We start from the raw sequence: 24,767 nt of genomic DNA on the forward strand, positions 1-24,767 counted from the left end.
TCACTTTGACTCCCTTTCAGGTATACATAGGAAATCGTTGCCGTCGCAGAGGAACGCTCGTTATCGAGCGTTCCCCTGCGATGATTTTATTGCTTTTGACGTGAATTTTTTACTTCTGAGAAGGGATATTGTTTTTTGCGCTCTCCTATTGATGTATATTCAGTTTGAATATACTTTGATCAGCCCTCTTATACTAGAAGTCCATAGTAATATCGGTAAGGGTAGCTAACTTATTTTTAAAACATAGTGTAATATCGAAATGCAGACAAACTTTGGAGCAATATGTGAGATGCGATGTCTTTCTGTACTTATTCTTCCGATTATTTTTTCCTAACGACCTAATAAAAGTACTAAAATTATAATTAATTTTAGAACTTTCATTAGGATAGTTTTGGGTTTGAACAGCAAATGGACGTTTCGCAACTGTTAAATTGAGTTTCATAGACATTTTCGTTAATAAAAATATATATGTACTAGTGAAAATGTACTTGGCATTTACTAGTGAAAATACAAATTTACCAAAAAAATACACATTCACTGTAACATTTATACATTGAATGTAAGTAAATAATTAATAAGTATGTAATACATATATTACTATATATAGAAAAGTTGAAATCATATAATTATACTAGCCCCTGCCAGAAAATTTATATTTTCAGTGGTAAAAATATATTCTACTGGTAAAATTGTATTCTGATATGATTTTACTGAAATGACATATTTTAAAAAATATTTTCGGGTTAAGTCGAGACAGTTTTTTTTAGATTTTCTTTTTGGATTATAGATTTTATAATACAATCAATAAAAACTTTAAATTTATTTAATTCAGCTGCTGCTGTTGTTGATTTTTCGTTATTTCTTTGCTTCTTTCTTAGGTATTCGATCTGAAAATTCAGATCGAATACCTAAATTTACTGCTACTAATTTATATTCGTTGAATATTATGTCTAATATTTTTAAACGTTCAAAAAGCAATAAACGTCTTATACTTTACTCTTATGTCTTATATTTTTCATACGTTTAAAAAGTGATAAAGTCAACAATAATTTGCAAACAAATTTAACACAAACGGAGACGCGTCAAAAACTACAATCTGTTTCTTTAAATAATAATGTTTTTTGTGAAAGAACAACCTAGAAAGTGGGCGCTTTTGAAGGCAATGTTCCGCTTCTTTCATATCTTGTATGTATAAAAAAGGCTGAAGGTACTTATAACTAAAATACATTAGTACATACATCTCAAACAACTGTAGTTAAGTTGGTTTTTACTTTTTTTATACATATATTCTTGCTATGATTTTTCCAGAGACGGGCCCCGGGAATTTGCCACCTCTCCCCCCTCCTCTCGGCAGGCCTGGTGGTGAGTGCCATGTAAAACTACATACTTTAAACGATTCATCTGTTTTCTGTTGATAAGAGTGAGTTTAGTTTATTAATGATGACATTATAAATGGTGCTACTTTTTGATTGAATTTTAACTTGAGAGTTGCCCATTGATTTTTATTTCATATTTATTTTTGGCATGGGTCTCTAATAATTGGGTTAACGGTTATATGTTTTTTACGCCATGTTCAGATATCAGCAATGGTTTTATTATTTTTTGATATCATATTATTTGATAGTTTTATTTAAAATCTTTAATTTGTAGGAGCACTTTATCAGTAGTAATCCCTGATGGTGGATTTTTTTTCTTTGGATTTTTCGTTACAGGAATAGTACATTTTGTTTTTCTTAATACTGTTTTTTATTATTATTTATATTCTTAGTAGTTTCCTATTTTTGTAAAAGATCAATCTTGGGATGAATGCTTTCTTGCAATGTTGATTGCATAGGAGTTTTTCGGAATAATTCTGCACTAAAAAGTTATGACACGACCGAGTTCGATTATGCGACTGATTTAATTCATCAGTAATACACAAATACATTTTGGAGTAATAACTAAAAAAATCTTCAACCTACTTTTAATAAGCTTTTATGCTGATACTTTTTATCTACTTCAACAATGCTACACCGCGCCATTGTGGCTCCACCGAATTGGCTACCGTTACAAAACGCATTGTTATATGTAAGTCTAAACGAAAGTTGCGATAATTACTTCACTTTCTTCCAACTCAATACACAAATCTGACGTCCAGTTTGGACCGCGGATGTCGCCCAAGAGACGCCTTCCGGCGTCCGACCCGTGTGAGAACGCCGCAACATGTGTGCGTACAATATGTTTTTTCTTCTTCTTCACCTTCTTCACTTTTCTGCCTTTTTGTTTACGTACGAACGTTTCGCCACATCTGTGTGTGGACTCAATGCAGTCCCCACCAGCAAGCAGCCCGTTGCGTGTGGCGTTTGTTATGCGGCCGGCGAGATACGACTTTGTGTATTCTAATGCTTCAGTCGATCGCTGTGAACGCGTGATGCGGTCGCGCGGTGTACCGCTCCGCAATTGAAACGTCAAACTCATAGTTACGCCACATGATTATTTTAAAAAATATCACTAAACCCCATCCTGAGTGCGATCAAATTTTAGATCGATTCGATTGTTTTATTTTTAAAAAATAGTAAAAAAACAAACTCTTTTTTATCAATCGACAGTTTTAATTGTGCAAATTTAAAAGTTCAAAGTGTGCGTGTGTTTGTGTGTGCCACATGTGCTTGTGTAAATTTGAATAATCTGCGTTCGCGCGCTTGTCAAAAGTGACATGCGCACAACCGATACGAACTGTACTGCTGTTGTGTTTTGACAGGTGTGTCACGTGGTCGCACGATCTGGATTTTTCTTCAGATGAAGGTAAAAGGATTGATATATATATATATATATATTTATTTATATTTAGATTAACAATTATTCAAATCGAAGCTCGTTTTTTTACTTTACTTTTGTTCTTTCAATAATACATAAAAGTCCATCTTTTTAAGAATTGCGTAATATATATCTTTAATGTGGGTAAAAAAAATATACGCTTTGCACCCATCATCCTGATACATATGCTATAAAAATTTCACACCTTCAATAAATAAAATCAGTAAGTTTTTTTGTCATAAATAAATTTTACTATGGAAATATTTATGTAGTAGGTTATTACGAACGAATGTTAGATTTGTCAGAACAAATAGTTTTCGCTCAATATTCATGTGTCTAGTTTCGGTTATGCCGTGTCCATTCCATACTTCTCTTTTATTTTTTATTTAAAATCGCTGGTTATGTAGAGTTTTTAATAACTTACTTACCGTGTGCTTGGAATGATACCCCCCGCATATATTTCACTAGCTAGTCTTACAAACATCTTGTTGCGGTTTTTAAAGAAATTGTAGTCTTTCTGGATAGTTAACATTTTAGACAGCATGACGTGAGTTTAATTTAGTTACACAGTGTACTCTTGATTGTCCGGGTTGCTGGGGAGGAAGGTCATGGATAATTTAAAAACATAGATAATCCAAAATATCAATGTTTATTAACCCTTTGCGCTCGTAAGTCGACTATGTGTCGACATCGTATTTCAAGCGTTGTACTCGAACGTCGACAATATGTCGACAAAACTTTGAATGCATTTATTGGCTTTGTGTTCAAGCAAATTTTGAAAATTTAAATTTATTAATAGTAAAAAGACTTCTGTTAAACACATTTCAGTAATATTGAATTTTTAACTTATGCAAATAACTCAATAATCTTAAATTTACAAGTGTAAGTTTATTGTAAAATTTTTCATCGGAACATGGTCAAAGCGCGCGCTGTTAGGACGGCATCGCGCTAGACTTGACAGATTTAGGTTGTCAATTAATGCTTTAAAACTGATTTTTTCCTTCTAAGGGCATCTATATTTTTATGATATGGGATGAAACGGGATCATATGCTCTAATTGTGCATAATTATTACTTTATATTGTGTGTCTGTTATGAAATAAAAATAAAATTTTTAAGACGGAAAAAAGAGCGAGATGCCGTTATGCTAGCAGAGCTCGCTTACTCGCTCGCACTAGTAAAATGAGCGATTGACAACTATCGACCTGGGTACTCAACTCAAACGATAATATTAGTCTCGACACATTTAATATATTTTCGAGCTAGTAAATAGCTAAATTATGTAAAACAGAATTAGTAATCTGTGTTTTAATTATTTATAAATACATATATTGATTTTCTTTTAAAAATTATCCATATAATTACGAATGACGATATAATATTGAATTTTTAAGGACGTGATGATGAATTCGATATTAACCGTGATATTATTACTGTGACAGTAATAGTATGCGTTTATGCTAAGACTATTTTTACCAATTTTAAATCTGGTAATAAGTATTTAAAGTTTTAAGTTTTAGGATAATCTTTTAATGTAATAATTTTTTATGATCAATTTATTTACATTTTTAAGAACTGTTTTAATAAATTCAAAAATAAAGCCACGAGGCCAAACTACGCTGGTTCGCTCTAGGTGTAAAAACGCCTGCCAATCCAAAACAGATCCCCACAAAAAAACAATGTAATATTTATCATTTCTGCCTCAAATGGGCAAATACATACGAAAAACTTGTAGAATATTTGTCTAAATATAAAATTTGATCATTTTCACAAAATATAATAAAACTTTACCAGCCCCACCTATTTTTTTTTATGTACGAAAAAATTGGGTGGGGCCTGGCCCCAATTGCATTTATATTATCACCACAGCTGATATTTTTGAGCGCCATTTCGAAATTTGTTAATATGTGGGGGCACCTATTCATGCCATATTTTTAAAAATATTATGGTTCAAATAATTGATTTACAGCCTTAAATTATACTAAAAAGCCATTTTATTAGACTCAAATGCTTACGGCACCTTTAAATGTCTAATGAGTACTGGCGATTTTCTTGATGACACCTATAGAAGTCATCCGCGGTGAAAGGGTTAAAAGTCTTGTAAAATATATTTTTTTCAGTGAGTTTTAGGATTGTATTACACTTATATAAATTTATCCATATTTAACACTCTAAAGGCGGATGACTCAAATATGCGTCATTGAAAAACTATTGGTAAAAGTCGTTTATGCACAACATAATCAACACTTACACGTTTAATTGGATAAGATTTAAAACACATTTTGTAAATTAGTGATATCTATTATATATTGTTAACTATAATTACAGCTTACAATCAATAGATGTCGCTTAGCAGTTAGGGCTTAATTTTAATAATAGCGCATTCTTAATATTAAAATGTTTAGTTTGCTGCGGGACCTGAACCGATAGTCTCTAGGATATCAGTTCAACGCCTTAAGGACTACGACATTCCGGTTATACAAGACAATCTAAATATAAAGTTGTAAAATCGCCATGACGCGTTTTGAATGTCTCTCTGTAAAACATATGACTGAAGAATATAGACAAGGTTATTTTGCTCGTGTAACACCATAGACCAGGGGTCGGCAAACCTTTTTTGTGAAGGACCAGATTGTAAATATTTTAAGCTCAGCGGGCCAGGAAGCAAAATTAAAATGAGCTTTATCATTTCTCTCAAATATTCAAATGTATTGCAAAAGGCGTTACGTGGGCACTGAAGATGCTGTCAAATTTAAAGTGCATAACGTCACGGCGAAATACAAAGCAATAGGAGCACCTTATAAGGTGATACCTAGCTAGCTCCTTAACTCGACGGTTGGCCGCTCTATTATAGCACATACTTTGATTTTTTTATATGTCAAATCTAACAATTACTTGCAGCCCGGATTAAAATAAGCAGAGGGCTGGATTTGGCCGTAATTTTCTGACCTCTGCCATAGACAGTGAATATATTAAAAAATATCTAATTTAATTTGGCCTTCTTTTTCGTATTTTAAATATTCCTATCCTAAGTGCATGTAAACGCAGGACAAATACCCCCTGGATAAATATATCTCCCATCAAAACTCCCCTGGACATTAACCCCCTGTACAAATAATCCCCTGTGCAAATAACCCCCTAACAAATAGCCCCCTGAAAATTAACCCCCCGTGTAAATAACCCCCCTGACGATTAACCCCCGCCACGTATAGAGATAAGTATTTTATATAAGTTGTTATTATTTATAATAAATGGTCATTATTTTAATAAAATAATGTTTAATACGAATAATCAGTATCAATACTAATTTATTTCATTCAGCAAAATACAGAATTTTTAAAATATCAATAAAACTAACACATTTACGAAGAAAATATACGTATTGTATATTTTGTACCGGTGACCGGTGCGAGCAAAATTGTTATAAAGAGTATTAAAAAAAAATAAAAAATATTATTAGGCTAGATACATATGTATGTATAATACAGCTAAACTTTGGTAATGGCGTCAGTATATGTTTTATTAAGTATAATAGAGCGTCACGAGACGTATTAAGTAATATCTGTATTATCTTTATACGTGGCGGGGGTTAATTGTCAGGGGGATTATTTGCATGGTGGGTTAATTGTCAGGCGTTATTTGCACAGGGTGTCAATGTCCAGGGGGTTTTGACGGGGGGTTATTGTCCAAGGGGTATATTTCCAGGCGGTTAGTGTCCTAGAACCATATTTCCTAATCTAGATTCTCCTTTATATATGGACCTTCGCTTTACTTTATTTGGAATCTCATTATCGGCAACTTAGCGTCAAAAGTGTTAAATTTTGCTTTTAAAAATCATTGGTTATATCGTCAAAATGTATCCTTTTGCTTAAAACATATGTGCTGATGTGCATATTGTTTGTGTTTTATTTATTGTAAGGTGCATAACAATTTTTCGTATTAAATGTGTTTTTAAACGTTATTATATGTTGATATATGTTTTATTTAACTAACAGTATATTTTTTTATTTTTTATAATACGTTTATTGTAATCTGATTTTCTAAAAAGTCTAAAACTTGTTAATGGGAATATATTAACTATTTACCAAGAAAAAACAACAATTAAAAAAAACTAAAAACTAAGGTTTTACTAAGAAAAAAAACTACAAGTAAAAAACTTGTGCTCTTTGTAATTTTAATCTTGATTAAATTTTATTGTAACCATTATTTTTTTGTATGAACGCAAATTGTTGATCGATGTTATGAGCGCTAAACGCTATAGAACGAGCGTGATGCGCAAGATAATAAGCGCATTGCGCAAGATAATAAACGATGGGTGCAAAAAAAATACAAACAGTCCAATATTTTAATTATTTAGAATTCATATGACATCTAGCTATTTACAAATTTCTTAATGGTTATAAACCCCTGCCGCTACATCACTCAGCTGTTTTTTTAAATAATTCATTTATTTGTTTTACCGCGCATTTGATTGCGATGGACGAAAAATCATCTAAAAACATCATTACATTTACCTTCCTATACTATGTATACCTAATACTATGTCATTTATTTTTTGTGAATAGTAAGTGCAATTCTTCGTAAACACATTTTAATAAATTATTCTTTTCTAAGTTTCATGGTTAACGTTTTACAAATTATTTAAAAAAGTACAATAAAAAAAGTTATTTTCCGATTAAAGTATTTAAATTATAATATATTTTAAATATTTAATTAATTTTTTTTTAACTAAAATACTGACAAACTATCAATCTTTCGCTGTATTAATTTTAATTTGTGAAAAGATTAATCAAAACATGTTTTATTTCATTTTTACTTCCAAAAATTGAACATAAAAAAAGTCTCGAAATTAAATACGAGCTGGCGCTACCCCAACCAAAAAAAAAATACGAGTGCAAAGGGTTAAGTTTTAAAATATGTATAAATAATTTACAGTACAGAATTTAATTTTTTTTATATATCAAGACAATTCTCAAGGATTCTTTACTTTTGAGAATCGCTTAATAATTTTCGAATATCAGTACGAGTTTTTCTGAACTTTTATATCGTTATATCATTTCCTTCTTCTTGTATTGAAAACCCGAATCATTTGAATCGCGATCAAATCACTACACAATGTTTTCCTGATCGATATGTTGAAAAAATTGCATATTTCAGATATATAAAAATATATTATATGTAGTATATTTCTGATTTATATTTCAGATATAATTTTTTTGCATATTTCAGATATGTACAAAGTATATAACTTTTCTCAGTCTTCAAAATTCAATATATCTATTTCCACGATAGGATATGTTACTGGCTTTACTTTAGATCAGGGGTCCCCAAACTTTTTATAGATAGCATGTGAACATTTAAAACTATGGGTTATAGATTTTTTCAATTATTTTTGAAGATGTATAAAATTATCAAACAAAATATACAAATAAAAACAAATATTTAATGTGATCGATGTGCTTGTTTTGTATATCTTAAAATTATTTTATTTATATTTGGTGCCAATTTAGAAGCACCAATAGTAAAAAATCAGTCAGTTTTGATCGGGTTTTTGATTTTATATATTTCAATCGGGAAAAAGTTTGTTCACATGTATAAGTTATGAACAAACTTTTTTAGTTTTTTCCAATTTAATTATGATTCCTTGATTATTTATGACAATCTTAAAAATAAAATTTCTCCAATTGTATCGTTAAAGCTCTTTAATGCTGTTATTTCTTCAGTTAATGTGAATTTATCCCACGAATAAATATCACTAACTGCCACAGAACCATAAAAATTACCTTTTTAGATTCAAAATACCCCGCATTTTCAAAGTTCAAATTAAAAATGTTGAAATAATAATAATAATAAATAATGAATAGACTATATTTACTTTTACAATATGATAAGTGTCAAGGGCCGGATTTGGCCCACGGGCCGTACTTTAGGGACCCCTGCTTTAGACTAAGTTTGTGCTATTCCATGTATAGCACTAAATGTCGTCATTTTTTTCCAGAAATTGATCAAGGCAACATCTTCCTTAACAAGAGTTTTGAGAATACCATCACGGTAAAGCTGTTTCATTGATGATTTAACACCTTGGTCCATGAGTTGAATTAAACTTGTAACATTAGGCAGTAAAAAATTGCAACTATAAAATCATCATTCATTTAAAATATGCTTTCATTCGGATGAAAGAGTATTGTGGGAAAATTTTCACTTCAGGAATCCATTTGGTTTTGAACCAATCTTGCATGCTCCTTTTTGGTTATAATAATCAACGATAGGTTTTATTTTATTTTAATTCCTTTACTTTACTAAACAGTTTTTTATATGTGGCAACATATAAAACAAAGGTTTTTTCAAACATAAAACAAAAGCATTTTCATTAAAAATTGAAAATATTACAAGCACGGATAATTCACACGCAAATAATCGAGAGTACTCTGTATTTTAATTCGTTAACGAAGGTTGGTCTGATTCAGTCTTTGCCAATCCATTAAAACTATTTTTGCTAATAATATTAATTTACCACTTAAATCTCCGTTTTTGCCATTCTTGTTTATATAATATTAAAAATAAATTATTCATATAAATTAACATATAAAAATAGTTGAATCTATAAAACAATTAGAAATTTTAATATTATTCGCAAGACTCGAATCATTACATCTATAAATAATGAATCATCCTTAGAACATGTTTTGTCCAAGAAGTGGAGAGTGAATCATTAAGTAATTCTATAAAGTCAGCCTGTATATTCAAATTACCATTACGTTGATGTTGCAGACTTAATAGCAGATAAACTAACTTGACTTATTACTGAGCAGTCAAGGTCACTAGATACACGAAAAAGTAAATTATCATACAAGGGTATATTATTTTTTTAAATATTTGATTGATTAATGCTCAAACAAGTTAATAAACAAATCGTTTCTTGATCAGGTTTTGCCCCGTTTTATGTGTCTCGAGAGGTTGAGAGTGAATCATAAGATAATTCTACGAAATCGGTCTCTACATACACTTATCACCACTTAGATCCTGCCAAGGCTTAATGCAGATGCACAAACTTGACTTCTTACAAACTTTCAAGGTCACGAGTGATATAAAGCAGGTAATCATATTATTTAATAATTTATAATAAATTATCTTTTGATTAGGGTTTGCTTAGCTTAGAATGAATAAGTGCGCACAGATTATGATTAAGATCATATTATATAATAATTTAACGAGGATATCTATAAAATTTATTATTACTCAATAAATATTAATTAATTACTTACTAACGGTTTTGTGTATTAGTTTTCATAAGCTCGATTTAATTATGCGAATGCTATGAAACAATATATCCTTGTTCATGATTACAGTAGAGATATGTTTTATCAAATGTGTTAAAATTAAAAATGTGTAATATGGATCAATTTAGCGGGTAGGATATTTAAAATTTTGATAGCAGCAAACAGGTTGTTAGTACACTTGCGTATGTTAATAAGCGTGTTTTTAGAGGTATAGAACTTCATGTATCATGGTAACTTTATTGGAAAGATAATATTATGACATTAGTGTTTAAATATGATTTCGGGCATATGTACGCCGAGGTTGGGGCCGTATATCAGCAATAACGCGGCGAATGTTGGCTTCTAATTTGTCCATCGTCTCTGGTTTATCAGTGTAGTGACTTCACATATCTCCACAGAAAATTATCCAAAGGTTTTAAATCACACGATCTTAGAGGAAATTTTCATATTTTTTAATTATAATAAATATACATAAGAATCTTCTATACTTGAATATACGAATTTGCTTTATTTACATATGTTTCGTTGAATAAATTATATTGTTATCATATATTCTTTATTATATATTTATAGTTCTAATTATTATACCTTTAATTAAAAGTTTGTACAAAATATGGTAGAAAATTAGTTTTTAATACAAATAAAACCATTTAAAAATAAATAACTCTGAGCTGAACCGAAAACCGTAAAAACCAAAATTTATTCCGGAACCGAACCGATATATATTTTTTTATCACGCCAGAACGAAAAAAATAATCGTTAGATGCTCTGCTGCCAACATAGGAAACTCGAATTGGATCATCTAGTATTATCTTAAAATATAACCATGAATTAACCACAAATGACACCTACTTATATCGTTTCATTTGAAACTACTTTTTAATAAAATATGATCTGAAAGCATCATACATTTTCATTTGTATAAAGAATTTTTGAAAGCCATCTAGTTTTACAATTGTATAAAAACATGTTGTAGTAAATACTTATATATTCACAAAACTACCCTATAGAAAATACTGAAATCGCCACGATATTGCAATCAATGAATATTGATATTTAATTAATTCTTTATTGGCCGTTATATGTATTACATGTATTGAATATAAAACACAGCATACATAGTATTCTTTATTGCAAAATATTTTAATGGTAATATTTCCTTTAAATTAAAAAAAAACTAATGAATATCCAAAATCTCAACATTACCAATTTGCAAAAACGATTCATGTTTCATGTTTATAAAATCAATAATTTAAAAAATGTGTGCTATTTCAATTAGACATACATCAAATGGGATTAGTATATCTGTGTCAGTACATCATACATCACATTTGTTAATATAATAACATTCTAGTTTCGATGACTTCATCCATGTGATAAATAAGCCGTTTCCATCAATGCTAATCATTTCATATGCGGCATTCATTTTAATTGTAAATGGATCTAGTACTGATTTTATTTATTAATAATATTTCCTAATACATATTATACAATTATTTTACTAAATTATAAAATATATATAAATAGAAAGAGTGTCTTTAATGTTGCAAATATAACATAGTTTCAATTGATATACGATGGTACAATTCCATTCTCCTCTCTCTTTTAAAAATTTACTAAAAATCTCGGCTATTTTCGCTTTGATTTTTTTTCTTAATTAAAAATCGCGTACTCTTATATGCCGAAGAAAAACACATCGTAATTAATGCCGACTCGCCGAGTAGCAGACGAGTGTTGTTCTTTGTATGTACACATTGCGGTTGAAGTGCTATTTTGGGGCTAAGCTTGGGCCTTAGAATCGTTGCACTCGACGAGGACAGGGGCGTGATGATATTCGTACGACGGTGATGCGGAACCGAACCGAGTGAAAAAATTTGTGAACTACCAAGTTCAACGAGCGAAAAAATAATATAAAAGGCGGCGAACCGAGCCGCGTATTGCCCAAGTACGTGCGTGAAATTCGGGGGACCGAAAAAAACGACGGTTCGACGACTTTGTTGCTCGATAACGGGTATGCCACCGTTTGAAGCGAATCTGGTGTAGAAAATAAGAATGACTTCTGAGCGAAGCTCCAATTAAAAAAATCCATAGTCGTTTGGGGAGTCACGAACCGATCAGTGTTTTCTCCAATAGGGTTTCATACTTCTGGAATCTAATTTAGGCATTATATGTGAACAATTATCAAAACACCAACATATAATATGAGACCAGAAGTAAACAAAGTTTCCGGGATATTGCTGATAAAGAAGGTCATATATAATTAAAAATCACGGATAATCCGAACTCTCGATTTTTAATTAAAAGTTATCATATCGATATATTCAAATCCCCTTTGGTCATTGTAGTCCAGTAAAGCTTCAAAAGAAGCTCCGTCATGTGACAGATAGCGAAAACATTATATACATATATTGACATATTATTTAATATAAATATATGTAATAATTTATGATTAGAATTTTTTCTGTTTGAAATTTTCACTGTGCGCAATTTTTCTTTGCCTAATAATCACCGAACCCATATATACTTTTATGGGATACTCTATTTGCTTGTCCTATCATTTGATAAATCTTATATAGCAATACATACACTTTTTTGAGCATTTGAGAAGCGCAGGACGAAGGATTGCGAACGTTTTATAGTGGCCACTAAATTTGTTTACTACCTCCGCCAATGCGTTTTAATTAAAAGTGTTTATATTGCCAGGTGTTTAGGTTTACGAAATGACGATGCATCAAAGGCGAAATCCGGTTATTGAGATATTATGGATAATGATAATAAAGACGGTGGGCAATTTCATAATTTTCCTACAACAATCGGTAAGTTCAACAATGAGAATTTCGAAAATCACGACTCGGACCACGGCTGTGTTTACAGTATCAGTAGGGCACTTTATCAGCGTTTGTCTCGGTGATCTATTTATTATGTCATAGATCATGATATCTGAAATATTAATCTGTTATTGGTTATTAGAATTTGCTGAAGTTTAGTCTCGGTGCAGATATTTCAAGGCCGTTTAAAGTGTTACACGCAATTGTTGAGTACCTACTAGCTTTCATTTGTAAATAGGCATTTTCATCTTCACAATGAATAATTAGCAATAAAATGTATATTTGTTACAACCTTGACAGTTTATCAGATATTTAAATTAAAAAAGCAATTATTTTTAAAGATTGGAGCAAATATAAAATAAGCACATAAATGCATTTAAAAGTGTCATTCAGGATTGTTGCCTCAATCAGGTGAATTTTTTTACATATATAGTCATCAGCAGCTTAATAGAACTAGCACCCTAGTAGTTTCTGCTGTGGTAATAATCCACTTAAATTCGAAAAGCTTAGTAACTCAGCTGGACAACTAGCACGATATACAAGTGCTATAAGTCGCTAACTATTGACCTTAAGAATCTGAGATAAAAATGTTAGAATCCTATATGGACCTTGATGTTTTAGGAAAGCTCGTAACTAAATCTATGCTATGTTGTATTATTTCAAATAAATATTTACACAGTCACGGCACCCGTCAAATTCACGACTTTCCGGTTTGTTTTGCAAATTTTACAAAATAAATATTTTTTCTGTATTTCTTACGACTTTTTATATTTTAACAATGAAAATATATATATGACACCCGTCAAATTGACGGGTTTAGTAAATAGCCATACTAAATTTGTCCCATTAGTGAAATTTTAATTTATGGAACGTTTTGTGAATTTTCATATCACCAGTGTATTAGCGAGATCTCTCATTTAATTTACGATTTACGTATGTATATATTTAATGTTGTTGTGATACAATAAGTTGTATTGTGACCTTTAAATCACAAACATTATTTATTATTTGCATAATTTGTTGTATAAGTGCTTCAATTAAAATATATCAATTTTTTTACCAGCACGATAGATCAGTAGTCATAACTCAATGACTAGAACTTGAAAGACATGGGTTCTAATCTCACGTAAACCCGAATATTTTTTCTGGAAGATTGAAATTACTGTTTATTGTGTCTTAGTCTTGGAGTCAAAGGGTGTTTTTTGTCAAACAAAGTATTGCTTACTTTGTTTACCTTTATTTTTTAAATAAATATTATAATCGGCCGCTTTGAGGACAATCCTGAATGCACGCTTAATCTCTTCTTTAAGCAACAAATATGTTTTAAATCTTTTCTGTGTTATGCCGCGTACTTTACAAATTAAGCTGGTAAAAGATTTCTTACGGTGGTGTCCAACTTTATTAAAGAAACCTATTTTTTAGATGGTTAAAACGCTTTATCGAATTGTGTCGAATTATCCGTTTTTGTAATTAAATATCATGAGTTAATAATAATTTTAATTCTGATAGATCATGATAAATATTTTATATAATTTAATATTTTAATAGTTTAGAAATCTCACTCATTATTTGAAAAAATATTTTGCACGATTATATTAATAATGTAATTTGCTTTTCTGTGTCGATTTCTTAAAATTATCTCAAGATTTGCTCTTAGCCTCTGGGCAATAAGAAACCGAGAAAATTAGTTTATTTAATAATCGACTATACAATTCAGATGAAAATAATTGCGTTAAGCGTTTAGGATTTCCTGTTTTTTTGCGCCCTATTTAAGTGTCGGTCGACTTTATACGTCAAAAATTTGCATTCAGAACATCGACATGGATATTCGTACATTTTGGTTATACATTTCAATTGTATATAATTAATGAAATTTAAAATAAACATCATTCGTAATTGCTTGTACCGCAACGAGAAAAAAAATATGTAATAGCACACGCGTTCCGAAAAGATGCTCATTAAAATTAATTACGTATGATTATTTACCGATTTTGTTTAAACTATGAGCCGAAACGTAACAATTTTATTAAAAAAGTACGCTGCACGAACGGCACGTAAATAATTAAACTAAATATTAAATAAATACGTTTGAGAGGCGTTGGGATAAAACGATGACCGCATCGAAAGGGTTAAATTTAGGCCTTGTTGCAATTTTAAACGAAACGACCCACATGATCGATTCAGATCATTCGATGAATCATGGTATGGCGGTGCATATAGGTTCTCAAACTTTTAAATTAAATTAATAAAATATATATTGTTATGATTTTTTTAAACTAATAAATTCATGTCGCATTTCGCTAGAAACTGATTGCATATCGCATGTGCAGCATCCAAGTTCAGAACTTTTAGTAGACGAACAAAAATGTTGTTTACTGTCAACTGAGTAACTTGATATGAATATTAACAAGCTCAAGTATAATATTACTACCATGCGTATACAAAAAATATACAACGTTATTCGATATATTGATTGCATATTTTGTACGAGTGTGTAATTATTTCATGTATAAATTTAATCTTTTATCAACTAATTTATGTTGAAATCTAAACCCTGATATGAATACTAAATTTTATTGAGAAAAAGTGGCACACAACTGTGTAATTTTTCTTAGTAGTCTACATATATTGCGTTCGATTTAAGTCCTCCGGCGTTAAACGTTAACAAAGTGCATGGATTCATGCAACATCCGTTCAACTGATCTCATCGCCTCTTTGAAGGATCATAGATGTTGTCATGTCTAGGGTGAAATCTGATGCAAAAGCTACCTAATAATTATTAAAATCATTTCTGGCACGAATAATAATTTATTTATTTAATTTGCTTTGAATTTTATGTTATAGTTTTCTATATTCAAGCGTCATTAGTATGTTTACAAAATAAATAAAGAATCAGAGCAGTGATTATCAGAATTGCTTATACTCAGAAGTGAGTGTGTAAATCTGATTCCTAAATAATTAAAATTTATAGAGTGAACGCAATTAAATATTAATATTTTTTGCATGATTCAATAGAAAGCTTAGTTTGCGTCATCGTTAAATTAAACCGAGTTTAAAGGCGAAGTTGAAACAGATCATCGTCTCATAAAAATGTGACATCAGTATGGAACTAATTGCGTCTATTAGGGGTAATCAAGGTGACTCTTTGCAAAATTGAATGCATTACCTCATCTGTATCTGCTTACATAATATATCAGAGCATTGTCTAAATGGCTCTTGAGTCTAAATGAATGCTTTTATAATATGCTATCCATAATATTAACGGCTTTAAGATACTTGAAGTGTTAAGCCGTGGAATTCCACAATGCAAGAATTCTCAAATCCACTACCATGTTAAGTTGACGTAACCTTGCCTGTTATTAGCAAGTTCGGTCGATGTTTGATCTATGAGCAATTTCAAGCATCTCGCGTACTGAAATGTTTGTTTTGCTAGTTATGTCGAAGGAAGACAGTAAAAAACAACAGAAATTTTTACTGACCGCAAGTTAGGCGAAGGTCGCTTAGTTAGGCAAACCGCTGATAAAACTAGTTTTTTTTTACTCTAGCGAAAACGTCAATGAGTGGTTTTTGCATTATTAAATAATTTTATGTTCGCCGTTTGAACTTTACTGCCGCGCAATTATTGTAATCTTTACGACTGAACGTTCGCTAGGAATACATTTTCAACGGTTTTTCTATCGATACAATAAAAACACATTTAACCTTGGTATTATCGATGAGCTATTTTATAATCGTTTATTTTTGCATATGTACATTTTGCAAAAAATCATTGTAATTATTTTTAATTGAGTGTATTGCCACAGTCGTTTTAGTTGTCTACTTAAAATCGAATTTTAGCGATGCTGTTTTTGGTTAATCCTTGATTACTATTACGTAATAATTTAATCAAATTACAGAAAATCTTCGCATAAGTTTCCTATAACATTTGTGACATTCTCAACGTTACACACTCATACTGACGAGCTCGTGTTACAACAATTAAATTAATATATGTATATGTACATACGTATGTATATGGGTGTAGAAATTAAATTCCCAGATTCACATAATATAATATTGATTACAGTCTTATCAATGTGAATACGCAGAATTCTGCGCAGTTAACAATAGTAAACATAATATTTTTGACAAACGTAAAGGATTTAATAATACAGTTTATTGTAAGTTATTTAGAATTAAGTGTTTTTAAATGATTCAAACCTTTGGATATCACCCGACAAAATAATGTCAAGGAATTTGCTATTTATTTTTAACTACACTAGAACCCAGATAACCAATGAATCGACTAGAACTTTACTTTTCCCACAAAAACAATAATATATTATTTTTAATGTGAACACTGAGCTTATTTTTTTGATATCAGTGCGACAGTATCTGGTTTAATAATAGAACTTAAAGATGCTCTTCTACAATTTTTGTTTTGTTTTAAATTTTTATATACTTCATACAAAAAAATATACTCTTTAAAAGATACGTCATGAACAGATATTTTTCATTTTTGTTACATAATCATTTTCGTTTCATTTTTATTATTAACTTATGCACAACACTTGCATAAATAATTTAAAAAAATACATATATGATTTAAAATCCATACATTATATCTGAAACTGAGAATGGAGTACCAAATATACTGAAATGCAGTTGCTGAAATTTGAAAATCTACTTCGGTTAAATTTTAAATACCGAAGCTATTTGAAACATTCAATTCAATAACCGACTTTCATCTTGAAGATGTAGGCTAAGTTATATGAGCAATGCTATAAACTAAAAATTTTTAATCAACCATTTTCAAATTCAAGTGCAGGTTTTCCTTTTGAGTTTATGACTTTTAACCACTTTCCTGCAGTAAAATACACAGTCTCTCCGTAGCTAGTTTCCAGAGTATTTTAGAAACTTGAAATTAGCCGTGATTTAGACATTTTGTTTCTTATTGAATTTATTTTATTAATGACGACGTTTATAGTATTGACCATTTTTAACTTTTCTTTCTTGATATAGAATGTATTGAAATTACCGAGATTTTTTTGCATCATGGTCAACTAGTTTCGATGACTAAATCGAACATGTGATTATTAGGAAAAATCTTGCAAATATTACTTTTACTGCTTCATACAAATATGTTGACAAAACATGCATTTTCATGAAACTAGGGAAGTCAGTTCTTCGGTAATATTAAATTTGTTGTCAATCACTCGAAAAAAGTTGCACCATATCTGTAACATATTTCATCCAAAGTTATGAAATAAGACTTTTAGGACAAATTATAACTGTAGATTTTTAGGACAAATTATTTCTGAAACGCTTTCGCGATATTATTTAATAAATTCTTCGTTAGTAAAGGATTTTTTTTGCTAAGATATTAAATTTGCTACCATATATTATATCTTGTCTTGACTTATTTTTTTTAAATAGTTATTGAAACATCAGATTTTTTCAAGATATTTAGTTTTTTGTAAATGAAACATTCCTTACAATTTGTTAAATTTTAAAAGCAATTAAACACAATGCCGTTAAATTTTTGTTTGTATAACAAACATAATGTTTTATTTTTCTATACAAAAAAAAGTCGTCAATTTTTTTTTGTATATTTTTATTTTTTATTTTACTAGTTTTATTAAAAGATAATGAAAGAGAAACGCTAATTTTCTTTTAAATAGTAACAATATTGATACGCGGGCTGCATTAACTAGTATTGTGAGGCGCAGGTTGGACGTTCCTGATTTAAACATCTATAAGGACTTGATAACTGATAGGACTTGTTCAAGATGAATTATTTGATCTTGTGCATCTATTGACTTGTTAAAATGCAGATTTGCTTTTGAAACTTTATTCAGTTGTGGCAAATATATAACCCATGTAACTATTTAAATTATTTGGATAATGGACATCAATAAAGAGATTTCAAAAATATTAATGAAGATTTTGAGATAGGTTTTTATTTGTTGTATGACTGCCTACTTTTAAAAAACTGCGTAATAAGTAGGATTAAATTCACATTTCAGATTTTTAAAGGAGTTCGGAATTAATAATGTGTAAATATACCAACATGATAAATCAGTAGTGTAAGTTTATAACTGACACATAAAAGACTCGAGTTTAAAGCTCACATAAACCTCAATGTTTTTTAAATTGTATTATTGTTAGTGGTTATGAAAATTATAATTGCGATTAATTTGAACAAATTAAATTTCTCTAAGTTTCCCTAATCTTACTGATGAATAACGTGATGATAAATTATAATTATAGCTCATTGATTAGCAAATTTGCATAAACAAGAAATATTGTATATTATTCATATAATAATTTTAATTGATCATCAAACTTTTTTTTTATAATTATTTTATGTATGTCGATGCTAACTATTTAATAATAATTAAGTATTAACTAACTATTTAATAATGGTCATAACAATAAATTTAAACATGAAATAAACCTATTAATATTGTATGTGCAATTTCCTTAGGTAAAGAAACAGACAATATAAAATCACACCTGCATACTAAAATATTACTTTTATGTGTGTAAATTTATATTCTAAAATTAAACAGGAAATTTGACATTTTTAACGTGTTTTCCGCGTATAACGGAACTATAAACGGCAAAATTTATGCACAATCCGTTTTACGTATATTAATACGCAACACGGATAAAAAAGCTGTCGAATTATACACGTAACCCAACCCGGTCGATACCGGATTTATGACCGCACAACAAATTGCCAAATCCTCGCAATAAGCATTCAGGTGACAATCTCTATAAACACTCGAACGTGATTGCGTGTCGTGAAATCCTTTCGGTCAGGACAGAATGTCAAATTTTAAAGTGAAATTTCTTTGACGGTACTTTTCATAAAATTCTCACATGACCGAATATAAATTATAACAGAAAATAATATTTTTGACCACAAATAGTAGCTTTTCTCATGTTGTCTAATGAAGTTATTTTTAAAAGTTCCATCCTTATACTTTGATAAAGTATTCAAAAATATTTTTTTATTTGTAGTTATTATTATATTGAAAGCTAAATGGCTCTTGATTACAATTTTCGATATATTAAAATAAAATGATTCAATATATATCTTGGTATTTTTTTGCTAACATGTATAGATTTTTCTAATCCATTTTATTACTTTCACTACTATAAGCATTATTTTGTTCAGGTGTTGATTTCACTATGTTATTCCTTACTTTATCTTTTAAATTATTTATATAAAAATTTGATCCTTAACATATGATTAAATTATTATCTGTGATACTTTGTTACCACTTGTGTTTCGCCCTTCGCCCTCAACATCAACACATGAGATAATACCAAATATTTACCTTTACTTATTTGTTTGTACACACTGTCGATAGATTTATATGTAGACACACTCCAGTCGGTATAACAATTATTTTTATTCGTTTCGTCAGTGGCAGTAACTTATTATATATTTTGTAACGGCGCGTGATGTGTTTCAATTCAATCGTTGAGCTCATATCTATGTCGGGTATCTTCACAGCCATACCAGCATGGGGATGCGCTCATCGGCAATTAGCATGCACGTATGGTTGCTCATGCCGATGATGATGATGATGACCATGCGGGCTCGGCTAATGCCTTTGTCTAAATGTGGGCTAACTGCCACAATGTGTGCTTTTGTGACAAAATTTTACGCGTTTCGCAACATTACCCTTTTTGTTACTTTTATATTCACTCGCGTCAGATTTTTAGTGTATGATGAATCCAGAAACAAAATTTGATCTTTTTGATAAACATTTATTCTATAATAGCATATTATATTATATATTATTTTAAAAATAATAATATGCACTGAAAGTTCATGTCTTACAAAGATTTAAGTGCATTTAAAAAGTTTATGTACTATGTAGTTTTACTTCACTGTAAAATTATGCAATTCATACAACTTTGTGAATATTTTTCAACATATACACCTTTTATTATATAACTATTAAAATGTATTAGTATTTTACTCAATTAAAATATTAACTGTTTTTACAGATTTGTATCTAGTTTTTATACATTCTATCTAGTTTTTCAATGTTTTTTATTTTTCGAGAGATGGGAAATTGAATCAAATTTTTCATTTCTTTACTTATAATAAATGTATTATATAAAAGTATTTTATTTTTACTCACATACAAAATATGTGTCAAGACACGTTTAGAAATTCTTACAACTATAATACGTTTTCCTTTAATTGATGTTTTCATTTCTCAACAAATTTCTTATGAAATTTTCACGTATGGAAAAAATGTAATATATATATATATATATATATATATATATATATATATATATATATATATATATATATATATATATATATATATATATATATATATATATATATATATATATATATATATATATATATATATATATATATATATATATATTGTATATAAAATATATTATAGTTAAAAATAATGCAATTATTAGTAAAACACTTAATAAAACATAGGAGTACATATATGTTACATTATTAATTTATTTTAAATTCTTACATTGGATATTATTTTAATTGTGACTAAAATATTTAATGCGTGTTTATTTTAACTTATATATTTTTTGTTGACGAATGTGTGTGGAAGTCAGAACGAAATGTTTGCTAATCGTATTTCATAGTCCCTGTCCTTTTCTCACTACCTGCTCTGAATTCAGATGGTAAAATTTTTATGTTGTCGATGGTGGAGTGACTATCGATGAAACTCACCGAGACCACCAATTCTATATTATTTCGTATTAATCGCGGAAGGTTACGAGAAAAGTTTGAGATTCTCTATCAAAAGTCTCACGTTAAATACTGCGACTGGGTGAAGATCAATATTTATCGGTCAATTGTGGTTTGACCAGGCACGTACGGTGAGATACATTCCCCTTCGCTCGCTCGCGTGTTAAGTGACAAGAGTGAGTGAGAAGAAATGGGCGTACGGAACGCATGTAACGCACGCCCTTATCTTTCATTCACATTCATAGTATAGATTTAATTTTTAAGTAAAAAACATATAATGAGAATTCTCGAAATTATTTTTTATTTTATCGATAAATCTCGAGGAGAAACAGTAATTCTATCCTTCGTATAAATAATTTCAATTGCTTTTTTCTTCTATAAATAACATATTTTATGTTACACGTTATAAACATAGTCAAGAATATATTTATATCTATATTTTTTGTTTAAAATAAGTTATTGACTAAGTTTCGTGTTTACTATAATTGCATTGCTCGAAAACGGTTAGATAATATGCAGTGTAGTTAACATGTGCATAACATGTTAACTATGCTTTTTTATGAAAATTAAATATATCAATATTTATGACAGAAATGCAATTAACTTTATAAATAACATGTTATTTCCATAAATGTTCCTTGACATTTGATATATAGATTTGCGTCTGTTTTCATTATCATAAATGACTTCAGGAGGAAAGGAGACTTTCATAAATTTATAGTTTAGATGAGTAATTATTATGTTACCATTAAATTTAAATTTACTATATTATTTTCTTATCATAAAATATATAATTAATTTTTCAGTGCTAATTTACAATCATATTCTACATCCATTTTTTTTATTTTATTTAGCCCTAGCCTTTTTTATTAGCAATTTGTTATACTTACTTGTAATAATAATAGTGTCATATGAAATTAAATTATCATTATTGTTAACATATATATAAAAAAAAACAAAGTTGATGAGAAATACATAAAAGCTGTCACTAGAAACTTAAAACCGAATATTCGAATACCGAATATATTCGCCCGTTTCTAATATATTCGTTATTGGAATATTGGTTCGCAGGTAGTATTTTTTATCTTTGGTGTGCGTACGGTGAGATACTTTCTCGAGAGTAAGCGAGAGATAAGGGCGTGAGTTCAGCACGCCCTTATCTCTCACATACGTCATTCGTCCGAAAAATAAAATAACGAAGAAAAAAACACTCTGTAATTGACAAAATTCAATAAGTTACTCATATTTCTGATTTTTTTTAAATCAATACAAAAAGTGATTCATTTTAAGTCTGTCTAAAGTAATTTAATATATGAATATTTTTTTGCTTGTATATTTTTACAAACTTTTCTGCAACAGGTATACTTTGTACTCATTTATAGTTTATATTTACTGCTCAATTAATTTTAAAATCAAAATTAATATTTTTTATAACACTTAATGTATGAATTCATATTTCAATTCTTTTCAACTTTACGAATTTATTGTTATAAAGTCCAATTTAATAGAACCATCTGCTTAAAAAATATAATTGTAATAATTTATAAAATGTTTTCATTGTTCTATTCAATTTACAATTGATCAGAGAAGTTCAATAATATAAAAAAACTACTTTCAAGGATTTCATTTCGTAAATGGCGGCCCATGATGGAAGATTTATTATATATTGCACACAATGCGTTATTGATTTATATGCTTATTATATGGACATTATGAATTCAACATATACAACGAGCGCACATCCTGCTCCTCAAGGATATCCTTCATTTTCCGGATGTCGCAAATCAGACGGTTAAATCGACTCGTATGGGCCAGGCATTCACTAATCGTTTTTCCATCGTAACTATAGATAGATATTTTATGAAGACGAGTCGAGAGCTCAGAACTGGTCAAATTCGATATCGATTAATGTCGATTCGACATCGCCTTCGAACGTGTCTATCTATGTGTGTCTTAAATCAATCAGTTTGGTATGCGAGAGTCATAATGCAACAATCATCGAGGGGTCTATTGGCGTCAATAAGTCAGGAGCCATTATCACGCCGATCGGCGATTGGTAACATTCGGTTACTGCCACATTTACGATTCACTTCTAATTAATGTGTTTTTGTTTGGTTTATGACGGTGTTGTGAATGCGCTAGACCACTGACTGCATACCACGCATATATTACATAATGATGTCTGATTATATTTTTACATACATGATGTCTATAGGTCACCTAGAAATTGTAAAGAATCTGATCATGAACGATTTTTAAATTTTAATATAGAGAATAATGAAAATATCTACTAGTAAATTTTTATGATTTAAAAAAAATATAAAACATGCGAAATATAAGTCAAATAGGACATGAATTTTAAAGATAAGAAAATCAATATAAGTTCAGATATTTAATGATTTACAGTTGAACCTTGTGCTCGTATTTTAAAGCAAACTTATTATATATTTATATTTAAGAAAAGTTGAAAACTTAACTTGATTTGTTCCAAATCCAAAATTATTCATATAAAAATGATTAATACAAAATATACGTATATTTTTATTATCTAAATTTATTATGAAATAATTAAATTTAGATAATATGCATTCAATGCATTGGAGAATCCTTGCGTGTTATTTATGGGGGAACCCTTAATTTCTTGTAATTCATTTTTTTAAATTACTACAAATTTGATAGTACATACATATAATATATCAACATAAATTATATACAATATGTATTATTCAAAGTATTATGTGCTATTCAGTATCAGAGGAAATGAGTATATTTTTATCCATTTTATTATATTTTATAACGTTTTGTGTTGATATTATTTTTTTATAAAATTATCGCAACCGCTGTAGCAAATATATATTTTTGTATCTTATCTTATAAATAAATAATGTAATTAAATTCATATTAAATATAGTTTTCGAGAATTTGTGTTATTTTCAAATAATAATTGCCTATTTTAAAAAAAAACAATATAATAACCCTATATATCTATATTGATTATTATGTCATACTAATATCGTAGATGTTCCATGTTTGCGAGTAAATGTTTTTAATTAATTAAAGTTTAATCATGAAACCACATGCTTTGATATTGAAGATTTATTTATATGTTATTACGAATAACAATTAA

At 29.3% G+C, this 24,767-nt stretch overlaps 1 protein-coding gene and 1 long non-coding RNA gene across 4 annotated transcripts in view; both read left to right on the top strand.

Moving 5' to 3' along the window:
- The first annotated feature begins 2,388 nt into the window (after window positions 1–2,388).
- cv-c (RhoGTPase activating protein) overlaps window positions 2,389–24,767 on the top strand; it is a 257,468-nt gene continuing 235,089 nt past the window's right edge. For 2 of the 3 annotated variants that reach the window (XM_088193450.1, XM_088193453.1), the window contains exon 1: window positions 2,389–2,784. The gene's annotated coding sequence lies outside the window, so the exon portion shown is untranslated. Of the gene's footprint in view, window positions 2,785–9,493; window positions 9,651–9,722; window positions 9,892–24,767 lie in introns of those variants that run through there. The other variant, XM_088193452.1, reaches the window with a different exon arrangement.
- Window positions 23,263–24,767, top strand: part of LOC148231948 (uncharacterized) — a 7,707-nt gene continuing 6,202 nt past the window's right edge. Inside the window, exon 1 of the long non-coding RNA XR_015810791.1 lies at window positions 23,263–24,767. This exon is cut by the window's right edge and continues 1,527 nt beyond it. This is a non-coding gene — a long non-coding RNA (uncharacterized LOC148231948).

Source organism: Plectrocnemia conspersa, unplaced genomic scaffold (assembly GCF_051122295.1).
Source record: "Plectrocnemia conspersa isolate PC_06_02 unplaced genomic scaffold, ASM5112229v1 ptg000009l, whole genome shotgun sequence".
NCBI lineage: Eukaryota > Metazoa > Arthropoda > Insecta > Trichoptera > Polycentropodidae > Plectrocnemia > Plectrocnemia conspersa.